The 19,488-nt window shown below is 45.1% G+C and overlaps 1 protein-coding gene across 3 annotated transcripts in view; it reads right to left on the reverse strand.

Moving 5' to 3' along the window:
- Nucleotides 1-19,488, reverse strand: part of SLC36A4 (solute carrier family 36 member 4) — a 100,373-nt gene that overhangs the window by 9,482 nt on the left and 71,403 nt on the right. Inside the window, exon 11 of one of the 3 annotated variants that reach the window (XR_014156153.1) lies at nt 15,653-15,832. The exons of the other annotated variants lie outside the window; for them this stretch is intronic. The gene's annotated coding sequence lies outside the window, so the exon portion shown is untranslated. The remainder of the gene's footprint in view (nt 1-15,652; nt 15,833-19,488) is intronic. 3 annotated transcript variants of the gene reach the window in all.

Here is a 19,488-nt window from a genome sequence, read left to right on the forward strand (position 1 = left end):
CCCTTCTCCTTGTGCCCTCCATCTTTCCCAACATCAGGGTCTTTTCCAGGGAGTCTTCTCTTCTCATGAGGTGGCCAGAGTATTGGAGCCTCAGATTCAGGATCTGTCCTTCCAGTGAGCACTCAGGGCTGATTTCCTTCAGAATGGATAAGTTTGATTTCTTGCAGTCCATGGGACTCTCAAGAGTCTCCTCCAGCACCATAATACAAAAGCATCCATTCTTCGGCGATCAGCCTTCTTTCTGGTCCAGCTCTCACTTCCATACATCACTACTGGGAAAACCATAGCTTTAGGTATACAGACCTTTGTTGACAAGGTGATGTCTCTGCTTTTTAAGATGCTGTCTAGCATAGCGAGGAATCCTATTCGGAACAAGGGAATTTCCCATTAAAAAAGGGAAGTGTTGACAGCTGTGGGCCAGAGGCTCCCCACCAAAAGGAGTTTCATCGAGCTCCTTAACTTGTCTTCAGGACAACATGCAGCATCCAAGCCCAGGATGAAAAAAGGAGGAGGAGGAGAATCCACCCACATAATCTATATTCTCTTTCAAGATTACAGCATCTTTGTTAGATGTCCTTCAAAGGGAGTAAATTAATTCAATCTGCTCAACTTTTAAATATTCAGTACTATACATTTATTCCATAAGTACTGTTCGTGTGGGGGCAGAGTGACGGTGAAAACACCTCCAGCAGGAGTTATAATTACCATCATTTATCCCTTAGGCTTCTTACATTATCATTTCATAACCAAAAATTTTACATCTCTTCCTATTAGGGGTAATTAAAAAGAAGCCAATAACAGGAGAACAGGAGATTAATTTTTTTTAAAAAAGTCTTCTACCCAGTTCTCTCACTAGGCAGAAGATTATTATAAGAGTAGCCAGGAAAGTGATGTTGATAGTTGTGGATAATTTATTTTCTCTAATTGCCACCTTAGGAGTAATGTGTATTTAATAAGATAAGAAGATTTTTTTAAAGAGTTCCAAAACATGAAGGACTGCTCTGGGAGCCGCTGGCAAGAAACGCCCCCCCCCCCACTCATTAATACTCCATTAACCTTCAACTCTCTTCGCTGTCACTCTAAGGAGTCCATTAAAAAGTGGGGAACACAACTACGCCAGGAAAACCGGCACGGCGTGACTTACGATGGATTAAAACACAGCTTCCTTACACCTGAGTGAAAACAAACAGGCAAATTGATATGTATTTGTTCTTAAGGGTCTGTGCCAGTTCCATGTGTGCCCCAAATTATGACGCAAATGGGTGAACTGGAGAAGGTGCTATATCCAATTATGGCATCCCACTTGCACAACAAACTCCAGAGGGTTGATGGATCCCTACAGAGCTGCAGGGCATTATGGCAGGAGGAGTGGAAAAGGAAAATCCACTGGCCCAACACTGGATCTTGCCCACACAGTTCAAACCTAGGCATGTTTACTCAGAAAGAAGATCCTTGGCATTCAAATGGACTTATTCTCAGTTAAGCGTCCCTGTGATTGCAGCAAATTTCTGCAGATCAGTTGAATAACACCCTAGTCCAGAAAATACCAAATGGTGGTCCACAGGTTGGAACTAACCTCCAAAGGACACCCACCCTGCGTCCCCCCACCACACTTTAAATGAAGCTGTGGTACAAAGTTTGTCTGAACTTTGGTCCCCTCACAGAGCTACGATTGCCACAATTTGCCAGGAAGGGGGATTTGACTGTTGAACCACACAGAGAATTATAGCTCTGTTATGGAAAAAGGGGTCTCCTCACAACACTCAATTTCCTAACAAGCTACAGTTCACAGGATTTTTTTTGGGGGGGGGCATGATTGTTTAAAGTGATATGATACTGTTTCAATGTATAGTGGCCTCATTCCTACAATTTCCTTTCCTCACAAGAACCTTTATGCAGATGCAATCAATTAACTGATGAACTGGCAGTCTCCTGTGGTGTGTAAACTAAGATTCCTTTAATTGGACAGCAGCCCCAATATATTTATCTCATTATATACAGATCCTGCCTTTCTCCAGTAGACCTCAAACTCCCATCCACGTACTGACCAGACCAAGACTAGAAACTGGGTTTCAGAGGCCTCATTTTCATCAACGCAATGCGAGAATTTATCACTCATGGAAACTACCAACGAAAGCAGAAGTTTATGGTTCCAAGGAGAGACATAAATTTAATACCAGTGTGCCCCATTTTCAGTCTCTGGATACAAACTTTGTGAAGCCCAAAGGGGAATCTCACGTGTACAAAAACAAGAGACTGGTACACCCACACAAAGAGCAAACCTTTAAAAGAATTTCTAACAGTTACCTTGCAGTTAAAAACATTTAAGCTTCAAATCCCTTCTTTAAAAGGAATTTTTTTTCTTTTTTAAAAAGCACCGCACAACATCAGAAGGCCCCGAAGAGGCAGGTTTTCAGATAAAATCTTTAATTAAAGTTTAATTTAAATCTAGTATTATATATTTACTTTTCCTGAATAATTAATCAATGAACAGACAGTTAAAGGTAATAGGATTTTGCTCGCTCTCTCACTTTTGCTGATATAAACGACTCTGAAGTTCAATGTCAACATAAAAGGACATGTTAAAAGGAGACAATTACGCCAGTGTTTGGTTTCAGCATGGGCGTTTGAATACTGGGGAAGTATCGGCTAAAAAAAGGGTCTCAAGAGTGGCTGGAGATTATCAGCTCTGGAAAGCCTGCTATTACCAAAAAGAAAAAAGAGTGGGGATGACTCAGCAAGACCGAGAGTACCAGTCCTTCAATATGGCCTCACAGGTGCTCAACGCATAGGGAAACAGCAACAAAAGGAAATCCACCCAGCTCCTGGGGAGTCACACCCACAACCAGTAGGTTGCATTCACCTTGGTGAGTCATAAAATTGTGCAGGGCTATGATAACTCAGGATCCAGATAGATGTAGAGTGCTCTGTTGTTGTCAGCAGCCGTCTGTCTCAGGAGACAACAGAGGAGTGCGCCTTTGGGGTGAAGTTACAGCGCCTGCTGTGGCTGTAGAGACGGATATGGGAGAGACATGTAGGGTTGCAAGGATAATAAAATAAGACAGGGTTGGGGAACCTGTGACCCTCTAGGTTAGCGGTTCTCAACCTGTGGGTCCCCATATGTTGTTGGACTACAACTCCCATCATTCCTAGCCAGCACGACCAGTGGTCACGGGTGATGGGGGTTGTAGTCCAACAACATCTGGGGACCCACAGGTTGAGAACCACTGCTCTAGGTGTTGTGGGACTCCAACTCTCCTAAGCCCAGCTAATTCACTAAGAAGAAAAAGGCTTGTGGGAAAGCCAGCCTCTTGCAAAATAGCCTTTTCTAACTTTTTTTTAAAGGGAGAAACTGCATTATCCAAGAGGATTCGCATTTCAGATACTTTTGCAAGGATCTTAAGGACACATGCAATATTATTTCTAGCGCCCTCATAAATGGCTTGGGGATGTTGTGGTACGGAGGGAGACAACAGAAGATGAGAAGAATAGCAAATGTGACTTCAGGCATGTTAGGAGAAAGCAAAAGCAATAAAGCAAGTTGTTTCCACCTCACCCCATTAAAAATAAAACAAATGAACAGAGGTTTTGAAAATCAGTCTTAGTAGCCTGGTAACTAAAATTCTCACAGCTCTTACAAGGCTTATATGCAAGTACTGAACAAGTATCAGAGATATGCCTAGAGTCAAATGTTGGTTAAAATATTTAATGTGCCCACACCACACCTAACTGAATCTTCTTAAAAATGCAGAAAGAATGAACCGTTTTCATTTAAGATGCAGCTGGTCAACAGTGTGCAAAAAACAACAACTCCTCTTCAGAATATGAATTCTCCTTCCAGTGGCATACTGAGTCATTAGCAGGACTGAGCTGTACACAGATGCAGAATCAGCGCCTCCCTTCATCTTATGTAGAGGGTAGTACTAAAAGGGCAGAAAGATTTAATTCTATATATTTAACCATCAAAGTGGGGAAGGGGGAGGAGGGGAACATCAACATGTGGAGGGGATCAGTATCTCTATCTGTGTATATACAGGGGTACCTCGGGTTAAGTACTTAATTCGTTCCGGAGGTCCGTACTTAACCTGAAACTGTTCTTAACCTGAAACACCACTTTAGCTAATGGGGCCTCCAGCTGCCGCTGTGCCGCTGGAGCCTGATTTCTGTTCTCATCCTGAAGCAAAGTTCTTAACCCGAGGTACTATTTCTGGGTTAGCAGAGTTTGTAACCTGAAGCATATGTAATCTGCAGTGTATGTAACCTGAAGTACCACTGTGTGTGTGTGTGTGTGTGTGTGTGTGTGTGTGTGTGTGTGTATTACTTACCCTTATTACAATTCTGGGGAATTCTCTTGCATGCTTCTTATTTATGATCTGCAGCCTTGACTTTTACAAAATTAATTAGAACAACAACAACAACCCCCCCACACACACACACACAATGCAGCGTGTGGTGGGAAAAATGTGTGGACAGGATTCACCTAATGAGAACCTGTGAAAGGACTTCCGCTCACACAAAGGGGTTTTCCCTTCCTTTCCTTACCCCCTGCAATGCCCCCTGAAGTGGGGGACAGTCAGGAGAACCCCCAGAATAGTTCACAAGGAGAGGAGAAAGGTGGGGTCAGGATGCAATGCTTGCCCAGATGGAATGTTGAATCACTGTATTCTACCCTGTTAGATTTTGTCCAAACCCACAGACTGAGTCACGTGGCACTTGCAACACCCCAAGACAGTGAATCTGTAACAGGGTCAAAATGTCTTCATCCAGCCACAGCCTAGCTTATCCTTGCCAGCTTTGATCAGCTCATTAAGAATCAGAACACTACAAAACTGAACAGCCTCCTATGTGTATCATAGAAAATGAAACTGTGGCAGCACATTCAAGGGATGGTCTTAATATTTAGGGTTTTGCTATTGGGCACTAGCTGACTGTACACTTTGTTAGGATATTTCCGTTCCACCTTAAAAAAGGAGCAGGCTGTTGTGTGTCATAAGTCTGCATACTTCCTGACACAGGAAGTTTCTGTTTTGTATATAGCTTTTGTTTTCAGTCTGTTGCCTCGACACAAAGGCAGGCAGTCATGTTTTTCCTTTGTTCTGACCAACGTTGAATAAATCTGCAAAATATGCTCTCCTGGGTGAATCTTTCGTTGTGGAAACTCTGCAAAAAGGGCGTGCACGAGTCCTGGAATGTGGACAGCTATTTCTGAGGCTCGTGTTGCTAATCGACTGATACTGTTTCCACGGGAGACCGGGAGACGGCGTGGAGGCATGATGGCCTTTGTCTCCCTGGCAGTATCCGAACACTCTTCCCATGTAGCCTTTTGCAAACCCACCAACTCACGCCAATAAATTTTGGACTACAGTTCTGACAAAACTTTACTGAAACTTCACAGCTAAGCAACATGCCTCTCAGTGGCATGTACCATGTTGAGCACCAATCAATAAGCTTCACCATCACTTCATCATTTCTAAGCCCACCCTTGAACCAACTTCAGTAAACAAATAATGATTTCAAGCTTACCCGTGCAACAACTTTAGCTTTGCAAAAGTAAGAGTGTCTTATGGAATGGCTTTGTGCTTATAATTCACTTCCACCAGTACTCAAGCATGTAGTTTAACTACCGCAGAGTTGCTTCAGTGTTAATGCAGCACAGCACTGGGAAATACAGTTAAATTAAAGCTAGCTGATAATCATAGAAATACAACATTGCGAACACTTTAAATGGAAGAACAGTTAATCTTATGGCTCTAAAAAGCAACTTGGTGTGTTTCTAGTACAATCAATTTACAGAGTTTCTACGAACCCAATAACAAAAGAGGCAATAGCATTACTTTAGGTTGGGATAGCCAATGTGGAGTTCCTATGAGTGGTACTGGACCAGAATTTCCATTATCCCAACCACTAACCAGGCTGGCTGGGGCTAGAGAGTCCATCAGCATTGGGGGTACATCATGTTGGCTGCCCCAGTCCCACTGGATTGGGTAATTAGACCTCTGTTCAAATGCCTACTCAGCCTTGCATCTCACTGGGAAAACCTTTGACACATCACCTTCTTCCAACCTGGCTAGGCCACAGCAAAAACGGTCTATGATAGGCCACTTAAGCAAGAAACTATTTCTTGATTTGGTCATGGCAAGGTATGTCTTACATTTATTGTCTTTCATGCCATCTTGCATCACCTGAAGCATACCACCAACAAAATACAAAAGTAGGGGAAATGTTTTTTTAAGCTTCTGTTCTACAAGACACAACATACTGGTCTTGAACTCCACTTGGGAATTAACCCTAAAACCCTGCTAGCGATCCAGAGCAGCATGGAGCTATAACAAGAACTTGATTCTTCCAGATTACAGAATGGCAATCCATTTTAATGGCTTGCTATCGTTTATGCCCTGACTCAGAAAATTGCTATGGCATGCGACACACGTTACTCTGCACGGTGTATTACATGGGGCATCGGGCTGTAGCTACACGTGGCTCAGGACTGAGTAGCAACTAATGGACTGCTAAAACCAGGTTCCTAGAAGCGAGTCTGGGTAGGAAGCACAGGTTCAGGACCTTGGAAAGCTCCCAGGCAAGAAAGAGGCTTCCATGGTGATCTGAGCACCCAAAACATCTCCCGAGATTCCCAGTCTTCTGCTAGCAAGTGTTTTAAAAAACGATCATGGACTTGGCACATCGGCACTCCTGGGTAATGTTCTCTAGATGCACCTTCCATCTTCTCTAACAGCAATGTAGAGCAAAGGGCCTTGCAGCTGCAAATTGTTGCTTTAGGAAGCTCAGCTCCTGAAAAGCAGGAAAGCCTATGGAATAGTGAACCACCTAACTTGGCAGGAGAGCTCCCTTACTAGAGCATCATAGAACTGCAGAGTTAGAAGGGGCCACAAGGGTCATCTAGCCCAACCCACTGCAAGGCAGGAATATTTCACCCAACATGGGCCTTGAATCTACAACCCTGAGATTAAGGGGTCTCATGGTCTAACCAGTTGAGCTATCTGTATGAATTCTTTTGCACCAGCAAGAGAAAAACAGCCTAGGAAGCTGCCTTGTATTATGGCAAGACCATTTTCCCATCTAGCTTGGTATTTTCCTAGCCCAACTGGAGATGCCAAGGATTGAACCATCGAAAGCAGGTTCTCTACCACTGAGCCTAATGTACACCATTCTTCTGGGCCCCTCACTATGGAAAGCAAGCACAACCCAACACTGAATGAGATTATTTTCAGTATGAGAAAAAACCATTTTCCATGAGAAACTGGAGAGTAAAGCACTCTCCCCCTGCGTGGAAGAGGACAAAAAGCTTCCAACGCGAGCCAGTTCATATTTTTGGCTTCCCACTGTATTAGCTTACAATGGTTGTTGTATAAATAGCTTACTACAAAAATAGATTACCTGAAGCAGTAAATGTAACAAAATCCATAAAGTCTCTGCAGCTTTCTTGGATAACCTTGTTTGTTGAAGCTAGACTTTAATAAGCTGTTGTGGTTATTTTCGAACACCACTCCTGTCCTCTGTGTAACCTCACATCTCTTTGGATTCCCTTGCCAGTCCGCTCAGCTGTGTACACACTCATGGTGGACAAGGGGAAAGCTACACGACCCTCCTGCCCTCCACAAAGAGGAGAGGGGAGTATTTAAAGAACTGAACTGCTGACTCCCAGTTCCTCAATTATTTAAAGGCAAGATTAACTTTGTACCCACACTTAGGTGAAGTGTGTAGCTCTGCAATCACGGGTCTTAAGAGGCACACAACACTCTTAAACCCTCTGGCACACCGACTGCATAGCATTCCAGATAACACAACACTACCATCTCAGCAAAGGGATGTGGTTGGCGCTGTGGGTTAAACCACAGAGCCTAGGACTTGCCGATCAGAAGGTTGGCGGTTCAAATCCCCGTGACAGGGTGAGTTCCCGTTGCTCGGTCCCTGCTCCTGCCAACCTAGCAGTTCGAAAGCACGTCAAAGTGCAAGTAGATAAATAGGTACTGCTCCGGCAGGAAGGTAAACGGCATTTCCGTGTGCTGCTCTGGTTCACCAGAAGCGGCTTAGTCATGCTGGCCTCATGACATACACCGGCTTCCTCAGCCAATAAAGAGAGATGAGTGCTGCAACCCCAGAGTCGGTCACGACTGGACCTAATGGTCAGGGGTCCCTTTACCTTACCGTCTCAGCAGATACATCAAATAATAATCAACGTGCTACCAGACAGTCAGTACCTTTATAATGGTCATCAGAACAAGCTAATGTTAAAACACAGAGCACAAATTATTATCAACTGTTGCTATTAATCATTAGATTTATATACCGCCCTTCATCTGAAGGCTCACATCATAAAAATACAAAATGAGAACGCAAACTACATAATGAAGCAAAAACAAACCATTAACACCACTCCTTTAAAATTAAAGGACACAATTACAAGTCCATGGATGGCTTAATCAGCCAAAGGCCTGGTTATAGAGAAACATTTCCGCCAGGTGCCTAAAGATATGTAGTGAAAGTGTCAGGCATGCTGCCCTGGGGAGAGCATTCCACGAGCTGGGAGCCACCACAGAAAAGGCCCGTTCTCGTGTTGCCATCTTGTGTGGCGGAGGCCCACAAAGAAAGGCCTCAGATGGTATCACAGGGACCGGGTCAGTGAATACGGGGAGAGGTGGTTCTTAAAGTATTGCAGTCTGGAGTCATTTAAGGCTTTGTGGGTCAAAACTAGCTCTTTTAATTGGGCCCAGAAACTAATCATGCACAAATGATAAAATTTCTCCAATTTAGTTAATATTCAATGTGCTACTACCTAGGACCTCCCTCCCCCAATAGCTGTGTGCCAGTGGATGTGGACGATGTAAATTAAGGCTACAAAGGCAACAGAGTGCCTGGGTCAGAGAGAGGGATCAGCCAACAGTGGCCTTTTCACTGAAATTTTTCTCTCCAGCAAAAACAGAAGGTGAGGGTAATCAGTGATCTCTTTGTTGGTCACCAAGGAAAACTGGAAAATACAGCTAAAAGGGAGAAGGGTGGGGGAGAGAACGGTGTTTACAAATTAACTTTTATTCAGAGCAGGCCTACTGAAATTAATGCACCGAAGTTAGCCATGGCAATTAAATTAAACGAGTCTAGTCTAAGTAAACATTAGCTGAATACAACGCCAGGCTTCATGCCACGATGGAATCTGAGTTGAGCAATATATGGGCCATCTGGTCTAAACCTGAAAAAGGGACCCCCATGTAAAGAACTGCCAGAAGACCCCTATTCAGCCTTATCCTGAACCCTCCAGACAAAGAGACCCGACACTGTCCTGTTTCCTAGGCATCTCTGTCTGTTTATGGCCACCCTTCCCAAGCTGGTGCTCTCCAGATGTTCAGGACGCCCATTTCCACTGTCTACGACCACCGGCTGTGCTGGATGGGGATCGTGGGACTTTGGGTTCAAAACATCTGGCGCAAAATGGGCTGGGGAAGGTGGATTTAAGGCGTGCTTAATTCCAAGGCAAGACACAAATGAGGAAGCTTTCCTCTAAGTTTAACCCCATTCATTATTATGTAAGTGAAATAGTTTCAAGCTGGCCTGTATATCTTATTACAGAGCACTGCGCTAAGCTTATTTTAATGCTTCGAGGCATTTTTAATGTAATTTTTGGGAATATTGTTAACATAATATTACACCGTTGCTGATAGTTTTTAAATTAGCAGTTGCAAGCTGACCTAGACCCTTGAATGTGAGCAGGGTAGAAATGATCTGGAATGAAGAAAGATAACTCTACCTTCATTTTATTACGCCTCGAGGACATAGGCAGAGGCATTTTCAATTCTTCTTTGAGAGACTTCTAAACAGTTAATTTCCTAATTTCTAAACCATTTAAATCCCTGTGTTAAATATTTAAATATCCATAAGCACATTTTATCATTCCCCTGAAGCCCACCCCTAATTGATATTTTCTCTAGGCAATAAACCTATCCTCACAGGATTTCAGGCTAACAATTTATTTTTCTAGATCCTTTAGAATCCTCTGAACTTCATGTCCAGCTTGTTAATATCACTTTTGGGTTGTTGTTGTTGTTGTTGTTGTTGTTTAGTCGTTTAGTTGTGTCTGGCTCTTCGTGACCCCATGGACCAGAGCACACCAGGCACTGTCTTCCACTGTCTCCTGCAGTTTGGTAAAACTTATGCTGGTAGCTTCAAGAACACTGTCCAACCATCTCGTCCTCTGCTGTCCCCTTCTCCCTGTGCCCTCAATCTTTCCCAACATCAGGGTCTTTTCCAGGGAGTCTTCTCTTCTCATGAGGTGGCCAAAGTATTGGAGCCTCAGCTTCACGATCTGTCCTTCCAGTGAGCACTCAGGGCTGATTTCCTTAAGAATGGATAGGTTTGATCTTCTTGCAATCCATGGGACTCTCAAGAGTCTCCTCCAGCACCATAATTTTGGGTAGCAACGTCCAAAAATGAGAGCCAGTGTGGTGTAGTGGTTAGGGTGTTGGCCCGGGATGTGGGAATCCAGGGTTCAAATTCCCACTCTAGAATGAAGCTCACTGAGTGAACTTGGCCCAGTCACTGCTTCTCAGCCTAATCAACCTCCTCTTCCTGTTCCATCACAAGCAATCTGAGGTCTTGCCTATCTTTGCTCCACCCTCTTCATACCTCTCCTGGTCCTGGGAGACCGGGGTGGTGGTGGCGCTTGTTGCAGCAGGAAGGGGAGACAGCCTGGCTTCCTCACCAGCTCAACTAAGCTCTGCCTCTTGCCTCCCTCTCCTGTCAAGCCTCTTCTTTTGCTTCTGGTTCTGGACTGTTCTCTGCCACAGCCTCTTCCTGCTCACTAAGGCCTGTTACCGCTTCAGCAGGAGTAAGCTAGGCTACAGTCCTTTCCTTGGCCCCTAGTTTTCCATGGGCAAGGAACAGCAGTTCGATCATGCCACCTCCCCCTTGCCATCAGAAGTGGAACGGTTCAGGAAAGATTTTACCGTGTGATCCCTCGCTCACGTAGTTCAGGTCTTCGACGCAGGAAGTTCAGCTAACTTTCTTGCTCGAGATTCTTTGCCGCAGTTCAGCTGAGGTTCCCAGCGCAAGTGTATAAGCGAACAGAATCAAGACAAGGTTTAATTTCCTCCTGCGGCAATATGCAATTAAAAAAAAGGAGCAAGGAGGGAGTGTCTGAGGGGGAGTTGCAGAGGCAGCGATATGAAGCTTCCCGACAGGTTGTCAAAGAGTGGCTCTAGAAGATTGTATCATCTCCTGTGTTTCTGCTGAGATTTAAGTTTCTCTCTCTTCAGTATTTCCCCATATTCTTTAAAAATTAAAAAACAAACCCCCCCATTGCACCAACTTCCCTACCCCCCCCCCCCCGCATGGCCATTAAGAGGAGACTGGAAGTTATTGGCTTCAGTTTTTGTTTATCCACAGTTTAGCGTTAGGTCCAAATTCCTAAACTGTGGTTCATCTGAACTATGGCTTCCTGAAGCAAGCCAGTTCAGCTAAGTAGTTGCACATAGTTTCCACACATCAACTTGCAGAGAAAGCCAGAAATGTGAAGTTGCATAAATGCAGAGGTTGCAAAAAGGAGAAAGGCACCAATCTGGGTATTTGGCAGCGATATTTCACCCCCAAAGGAAGATGTGAAGCATCGACTAAAAGACAAGCAAAACACAGTACATTTGCAAGAATTCTCCCAGATACATTAGAAAGCCTAAGTTGATTATGTCTCAAGAGCATTGGCCGGAATTGCAGATTATGAGAAGTATTCAAAAGCAGTGACGAATACTTAGAGGTGCGCCTTCTTTCCCCCCTCTCTCCCGAAACATTTAAGAGTTTCAGCTATGCAACGAAAGCATTTCTTAACTCTCTGGAGAGCAGTATTTATATAGCTCTAAGTGTTTCAAACTGAAACCGAAAATTGAAACAAACAGGAGCTGATCACTCATTTAGAGTTTCACCTCAGACACGAACAAAAGCAAAAGCTGACAGGATCTTTTGTTTGGTGCTACAAAACAGCAAGTAAGGTTTTTTTTTCTTTTCTTTTTAAAGTGGAACCTGTAAGAAAATGCTGCAGTGCAGAGCGTGTTCCTATTCAGGGTTGCTGCCAGCCAGCCAGACCCTTTTCCTGCGGATGCTGGCAGGCACGGAATGAACTCTTGTCAAGCTAGGAAGAGGCATGCCCATTAAGTTCCAAATCTCTCAGCTACTCTTGGGTGTGAACCCAATGAGGCTGTTGCTGCAAGAGAGGCTCCGCCCCTAACCTTAGCTTAAGTACCTCTTCCACCTGAGCTGCACACAAGCAGGTGAAGACTATGCCTGCGTGTAACCTTCTGCTCCTCTCGCTTTCATCCTCTACTGGTCCTGGGAGACAGTGGAGCAGGAGAGGTTAGGGCAGCAGGAGGAGGCATGGAAGCCCTAGATTCCACACTAACCTGGCCTCTCCCTCCCTCCTCCCTCACCTGTTCTTCACTCCCCAATCCTGCACCCTCTCCTGCCTCTGGCTCTCATCTCCTGGTTGTTACAAGTCTCCCTATTTCGCTGATCCCTTCTTCCAAGTCAGCCTCCAACCCCCATTTCTCCTGGTGCCCAGAATCCAGCCACCTCTCCCCAGCGTCCGGCCAGTCCCTGATAATGCCCCATTCTGTTCTTCATCTCTCCCCTCTCTGCTGATGATGCCATGCTGCTCCCTGGCCTTTCCTAAGGATGCCACAGTAGGGAAAATCAGTGGCATGATTAGAAATAAAACTCTCCGGATGTCATAATGCCATTAACACAAATCTATGGTGAGACTGCACTGGGAATGACTGTGTAGAGAGTTCCGGTCACCTCACCTCTAGAAGAATACTGCAGAGAAGGGAAAGGTTCAAGAAAGGGCAACCAAAATGATCAAAGGAATGGAGCAACTCAGAACAGCATCTCCCAAACTTAGGCCTTCAGCTGTTTTCGGACTACCATCACTTGCTAGCTAGGGATGATGGGAATTGTAGTCCAACAACAGCTGGAAACCAAAGTTTGGGAAACACTGGTTTAGAGGAAAGGCAAGGTGGTGTGGAAGTTCATGACCCTCAGGGTCCCTTGCAACTCAGCTCTATTAATAGTGAACTAACGGTACCAAGGGATGCGGGTGGCGCCGTGGGTTAAACCACAGAGCCTAGGACTTGCTGATCAGAAGGTCGATGGTTCGAATCCCCACGACAGGGTGAGCTCCCGTTGCTCAGTCCCTGCTCCTGCCAACCTAGCAGTTCGAAAGCATGAGGTGCAAGTAGATAAATAGGTACCGCTCTGGCGGGAAGGTAAACGGCGTTTCCGTGTGCTGCTCTGGTTCTCCAGAAGCGGCTTAGTCATGCTGGCCACATGACCCGGAAGCTGTACGCTGGCTCCCTCAGCCAATAAAGTGAGATGAGCGCCGCAACCCCAGAGTCGGCCACGACTGGACCTAATGGTCAGGGGTCCCTTTACCTTTTAACTGTACCAAACACACACACACACACACACACACACACACACACACAGCCTTTACTTCCATTTTTGGACCACCACATGCATCTGCAATCAGTTTCAAGATTGTTGTTACAATGCTGAGAGAGGTGGGGAGCTTATTCCACATTACAACTCAGAGGTGGTCTATAAATGTACACGGCGGGGACTCTTTTCGGGGGCCGCCCTGGAAAAGACCCAAAACGTCGCCACTTCGCCAACCTGAGAACAATCTCCTGACACAAAAGCCATGCTTGCGGCTGAATTGAGATGTTACACCTGCATTGGAGAAACCAACAATCCCACTCCCACCCCCACCCCATGAACAGACAACAGAGAAACTACAGCCTACTCGCCTCCCGAGCTTAATTGATGCTACTGGGCATCTCTATATCTGGAAACCGCTCTGTATATTTTAGTTAAGTATAGAGGACCAGCCCCAATTGCTCAACAAGCCATAATCAGCATGTTGAGGAGTTTCCAGTTGTGCCTGGGCTTTTCTTCCTCTTTTTTGGAATCCTGCATTTCCACGCAACAGCTGCATGGTAGAAACAATATAGAGAAAGCTGTGAATAAACAAGGGGGGGTTTTCGAAAATGAAAAGAAGCTGTTTCAAGGGTTGGCAGAGCAGCTCTGCATTAAATGATAAATGTAGCTTTTTGGAAACCCAAGGTGCTGCACAAACAGAACGTCTCATTACGGCACCAGCCGAGCTGCTAAGTTATTGCACAGAAAACACCAAGGCCTCGTAGCAAGAGAGAAAGAAGGGACACAGCTCAGTGACAGAGCAGGTGCTTCTGAAGGCACAAAATCCCAGGCCAAATCCCTGGTATTTCCAGTTAAAACCTTCCAGGCAGCAGGCAAGGGGAAAGACTCTCTGCCTAGACCCGGGGGACACACACACAACACTCAGTTGCATCGCTCAGTGCAGAAGACATGCTCCACATCCAGAAGTATCCCAAATCAGATCCAGTGCACATCATCGTAGGTGAGAGATGGTGAGAAAGGTATTTCTCTGCTGCAGACTAATCAGTGTTAGAAACTCAAGATATATAAGCCAGGCACCAAATGACTCCTTAAACCAAGGTTACAGTGGCCAAAATAGAATGTCTACTTGCTATTCTGGGGCAAGATGGCTCTAAAGTCTTATTTTTCAAATGATGGGCTGAGTGTGATTGATCCAGCGATGACAACCTTCAGCTAGGATAAGAACTTTGAGAACTTAAGAGGAGTCACTTGATCCCGAGACAATCCACATACAGATTAGCCTTTTTCTCTTAATGGTGACTGTTCCTGCTCAGACTGCGCAGAAAAAGCGTTTTGGATGCAGAAATTCATTCCAATTGTGAAGACAAAATATAACTGATAGAATTCTACAAGATGGGGTATTAGTGTGTGAAAACAGTCCAGATCCAATGATCCCCAGATGGTGTAATGTCAGGAGCCATCCTAGCACCCAGGCATCTTCACTTGGTCGCAAGTGGTCGAAAGGCAGGAGCAAAATGTGCCTAGCACCTGGCTAATTTCAAACACCAGCTGCAGACCTTGGACAGTTTCTGCCCGTCAGAGAAGATGATACCAGGCAAGACTCAGTACAAGGCAGCTTTATATGCTTTATATGCAGCTACCAAGCCCTAGCTCACCTGCTTTCACCATTGAGAGCCAGTGTGGTGTAGTGGTTAAGAGAAGTGGACTCGTAATCTGGTGAACCAGGTTCGCTTCCCTGCTCCTCCACATGCAGCTGCTGGGTGACCTTGGGCCAGTCACACTTCTTTGAAGTCTCTCAGCCTCACTCACCTCACAGAGTGTTTGTTGTGGCGGAGGAAGGGAAAGGAGATTGTTAGCCACTTTGAGACTCCTTCGGGTAGTGATAAAGCAGGATATCAAATCCAAACTCTTCTTCTACTCTTCTTCTTGCTGCCGCTACCCTTGCCCTCTCTCGAGGGAATTACATATTTTTCCTGCATTTGGCTAAGGAACTCCCCATTCTTATTACTGCTCCTAGAGAGGATGACAGACGTAGGATCTAAATCTGCTTAGAATACTTCATGGCCCCATACCAAGCAAAACTGAACTATCAACACCTGGCAATAAAACACTCTGAACACCTGGGTTTTTGGTGAAATAACTGATGGTGTCTGTGTGTGTTTAAAGCCACTGAAATGCTGCAATGAGATCAAACTCACACCAAATTAGAACCGATTTTTACCCATACTGATGAGTCCTCTAGAGCTTTAAACGTGACGCATTCGAAGAGCTGGTTTGCAGTCCTCCTTTGAGGACTTTCCCTGAAGTTTTGATTTGTATGCCGCCAGCCGTGCCAAATAATAAATTAGCTTGGAGAGTTTCTATACAGTGAGGTTGCTACATCCCTTTTCCTCCACATCGCCTGTTGACAAAATTAAAATTTTAACTAAGAGAGTAATTATACAGTCTGGGCCCCTCAAGGAAAAGCCAATCCAACCATAACTGGTAAGGCACAAACAACTCATTTTAATGTGCATCCAACGAAAATTCAGCTTCTGGGCATTAATAATAAAAGGCACCCCATACATGATGTTTCACTGTAAGCTTTTTCTCACATGCAGAAAATTAAGCATGAAAATGCTTAACTCCTTCGCAACGGGAGTTTGCAAACTAATGCGTATTTTTTTAAATCTGAAATGCGGATAGCCAAGCACATGATCTACAGATGGTTAATTTGAAATCCGGGTGAGAGTCATGGCCTGGTTCACATGGCAAGGTAAGCCAAATTCACACTAAGTTTTGTGTGAATGTGCAAACAGACAGGCAGGCTCCAGGACAGGAGAACATGGCTGCTTGGCTCCTCTGTGCTTATTTTGAGCTCATGATTCACTGGTTCAGCTTACCCCAAACCTTGGACAAACCTTGGTTACAGCTTGTGGTTAGTCTGGAGAATGCTAAACCATGGCCCCATACTAAGCCAAACCATAGATTAATACAGTACAGCAGTTACGTACACTCCATCTGCTCTGCTGAGAGACACCAGCTTTGTTTGTCTCCAGTGTGGTGTAGTGGTTAAGAGTGGTAAACTTGTAATCTGGTGAACCGGGTTCGATTCCCTGCTCCTCCACATGCAACTGCTGGGTGACCTTGGGCTAGTCACACTTCTTTGAAGTCTCTCAGCCTCACTCACCTCACAGAGTGTTTGTTGTGGGGAAGGAAGGGAAATGAGATTGTTAGCCACTTTGAGACTCCTTCGGGTAGTGATAAAGCGGGATATCAAATCCAAACTCCTCTTCTTCTTCTCCTCTCCCTACCCAAGTTCCATTCTAGCTTGCCATTATGTTTAACTTTGAAGAAACGGTGTCTGAGCTCAACTCGTTTTCTTCTTTCCTCCTCATCCCCTTTTTCCTTCTGTATTGTGGCTTTTAGCCTATGGGCAAGGGCTGTCATGTTATGTGCTGATCTTCAGCCACGTTTTCAGCTGAGGAACGCTTTAAAACCAACAAGATGTCTCGCCAGTTCTTGAGACTCTGCGAGGTTTCGTATAAACTTCAAGAAAGACCTCGTGGCTCCTCTCGCACGTCTGGGACTGAGCATCTTGGTAGTAAAGGCCAGTGGTCAACTGACAAGTGCATTAGCAGACCCCTTGCTAAGATTTCAGTGAATTTAACTGAACTGTTGGTCACTCAGCTTTCCAAATACGCTTCACACACTGCTGAAAACTTCTTCTTTTTTAAGGGTTAAAAGTTCCACTGCAACTTTTCCGCATCAGCTATTAAGCGCACCCCTATCAGAAATGCCCAAATCACAACCAGCCAAATCGCAAGTTGAATACATTTTTTTAAAGAATCAAAATATGGTATTGGAGGCTGTCGAAAGCATTCTGAGAGAAGTGTAGGGAGAAGGAAGACGAGGGAACAGCTGAAAGAACTGCCAAGAGAATAGGTACAACCCTTAAGGTATCTTCAAGCTTTGGCCTAATACATTATCTTCTTTAAACAGCTTCTACGCAGGCTGACTTCTCTCTCCTGCAAGGCTAATATAAACACGGGAGGAGGGATCCAAATCCAAATTAAGTCCTGGGATAAGCCGCCCGAAGCAGTGTGCTCGCAATCGCTAACGCTCCCAAAAGACAAAAGCATTATTCCTACACGTGCATCTATTGCATGAAATGTTAGAGGGAGCGTATCGTAAAGTCGAGCTAGCTAGCTTTTCTGCAGCAGCCGGCATTCCATGAGAAAGGCACTTAATAAATTGAAGAGAAAAACCAAGCTGGGCATGGAGGCATCTCGGCTCTTGTGTGTTTAATTGACAACTTTTTAAAAACACTCATGGCACCTTAGGCTGCCATCCTAACCACTGGCCTGCAGCAGGAGGTCTAGGTGGAGTGGTACTGCCACTGTAGCATCCACCACCCTGCCAATTGTGCTGGCCAGAGACCGCCTCTCCTGGTACGCCCCGCAGAGGACCTTAAGGTCCATGAATAATCATAGTTTAGAGGTCCCGGGCCCTAAGGAAGTCAGATTATCCGCCACCAGGGCCAGGGCCTTTTCAGTGATGGCTCCGACCTGGTGGAATGCTCTGTCCCATGAGACCAGGGCCCTGCATGATTTAACCTCCTTCCACAGGGCCTGTAAGACAGAGATATTCCACCTGGATTTCAATTTGAACTTGGCCTGATCTTTTTTCCCCCTTCCTTCCCTCCTTTCCCCCTTTTTATGAAGATTACCCGCTCTGGGATTCCACAGTTAATTCTCCCTTGGTCTCCTCGCTGGCCCAAATAGGACTAATTTAGCCAACTAGCCCTGGTGATCATCTAATGTTTATTGAATGGATTTTTCCCCTAAATTGATTTTTGAATTCTGAATTTATTGTTATTCACGTTTTAAACTGTATTTTATGCTGGTTTTTTTGTTGCATCAATTAAGTGTTTTAAATTTGTTGTTAGCCACCCTGAGCCTCGTTTTCTGAACCGGGAAGGGCGGGGTATAAATAAAAATTTGAATTTGTATAAGCTGGAAGGGACCCCAAGGGTCAGCCAGCCCAACCCATGCAATGCAGGAATCTCAGCTAATCTAACCTCTGCTTAAAAACCTCCAAGGAAGGAGAGTCCACCACCTCTCTTGGGAATCTGTTCCACCGCTGAACAGCTCTTACTGTCAGAAAGTTTCCCCCCGAATGCACAGCTGCACCCCCAAAATCTCTGCCAGTGGTAGTTTCCACTCACCTGCTGCTTTGGGCAGGTGCACTGGGCTGCTGACAAGCAGCGGTGGATCTCCAATGACAGCAAAAGCCAGCAGAACCAGCCAGGGCACCTCCTGTCAGTTTAATTTCTTGGTGCAGAAAGTATTGACCTGATGTGCAGAGATCTTTCCTACTCTAATTAAATTCAAGAGGGTTCTGGAAGCTCCTCTGCGTGAAAGAAACAAGCTGAAGGCTCATGATGTTTGGGTTATTCCTTCAGAGAAGCTGAGTGCAGCTGGTTTAAACTGGTTCTTTCAGTCAAGGTCATGCGGACAATACAGTGGTACCTCAGGTTAAGTACTTAATTCATTCCGGAGGTCCGTTCTTAACCTGAAACTGTTCTTAACCTGAGGTACCACTTTAGCTAATGGGGCCTCCTGCTGCTGCTGCGCTGCCAGAGCCCGATTTCTGTTCTCATCCTGAAGCAAAGTTCTTAACCCGAGGTACTATTTCTGGGTTAGCGGAGTCTGTAACTTGAAGCGTATGTAACCCGAAGCATATGTAACCCGAGGTACCACTGTAATAGTAAGGCCAGAGGGAGCCTGGCTTTCATTTTCTCTTTCTGTCTCTTTTCATTCTGGTATGGTGTTCTGTACATAGTCTGCTTAGTGTTAAGGTTTAGACTTATTTTAAGTTACAGTGGTACCTTGGTTTATGAACATAATCCGTTCCAGAAGTCCGTTCTTAAAGCAAAGCTTTCTAAAACCAAGGCGTGCTTTCCCATAGCAGGGGAGACTCAATTTACAAATGGAACACACTCAACAGGAAGTGGAACATGTTCTGCTTCCAGGGCAAAGTTCACAAACCAAAACACCTACTTCCGGGTTTGCAGCA

The sequence above is a fragment of the Podarcis erhardii genome, assembly GCF_964252035.2.
Source record: "Podarcis erhardii genome assembly, chromosome: 4".
Taxonomy (NCBI): domain Eukaryota; kingdom Metazoa; phylum Chordata; class Lepidosauria; order Squamata; family Lacertidae; genus Podarcis; species Podarcis erhardii.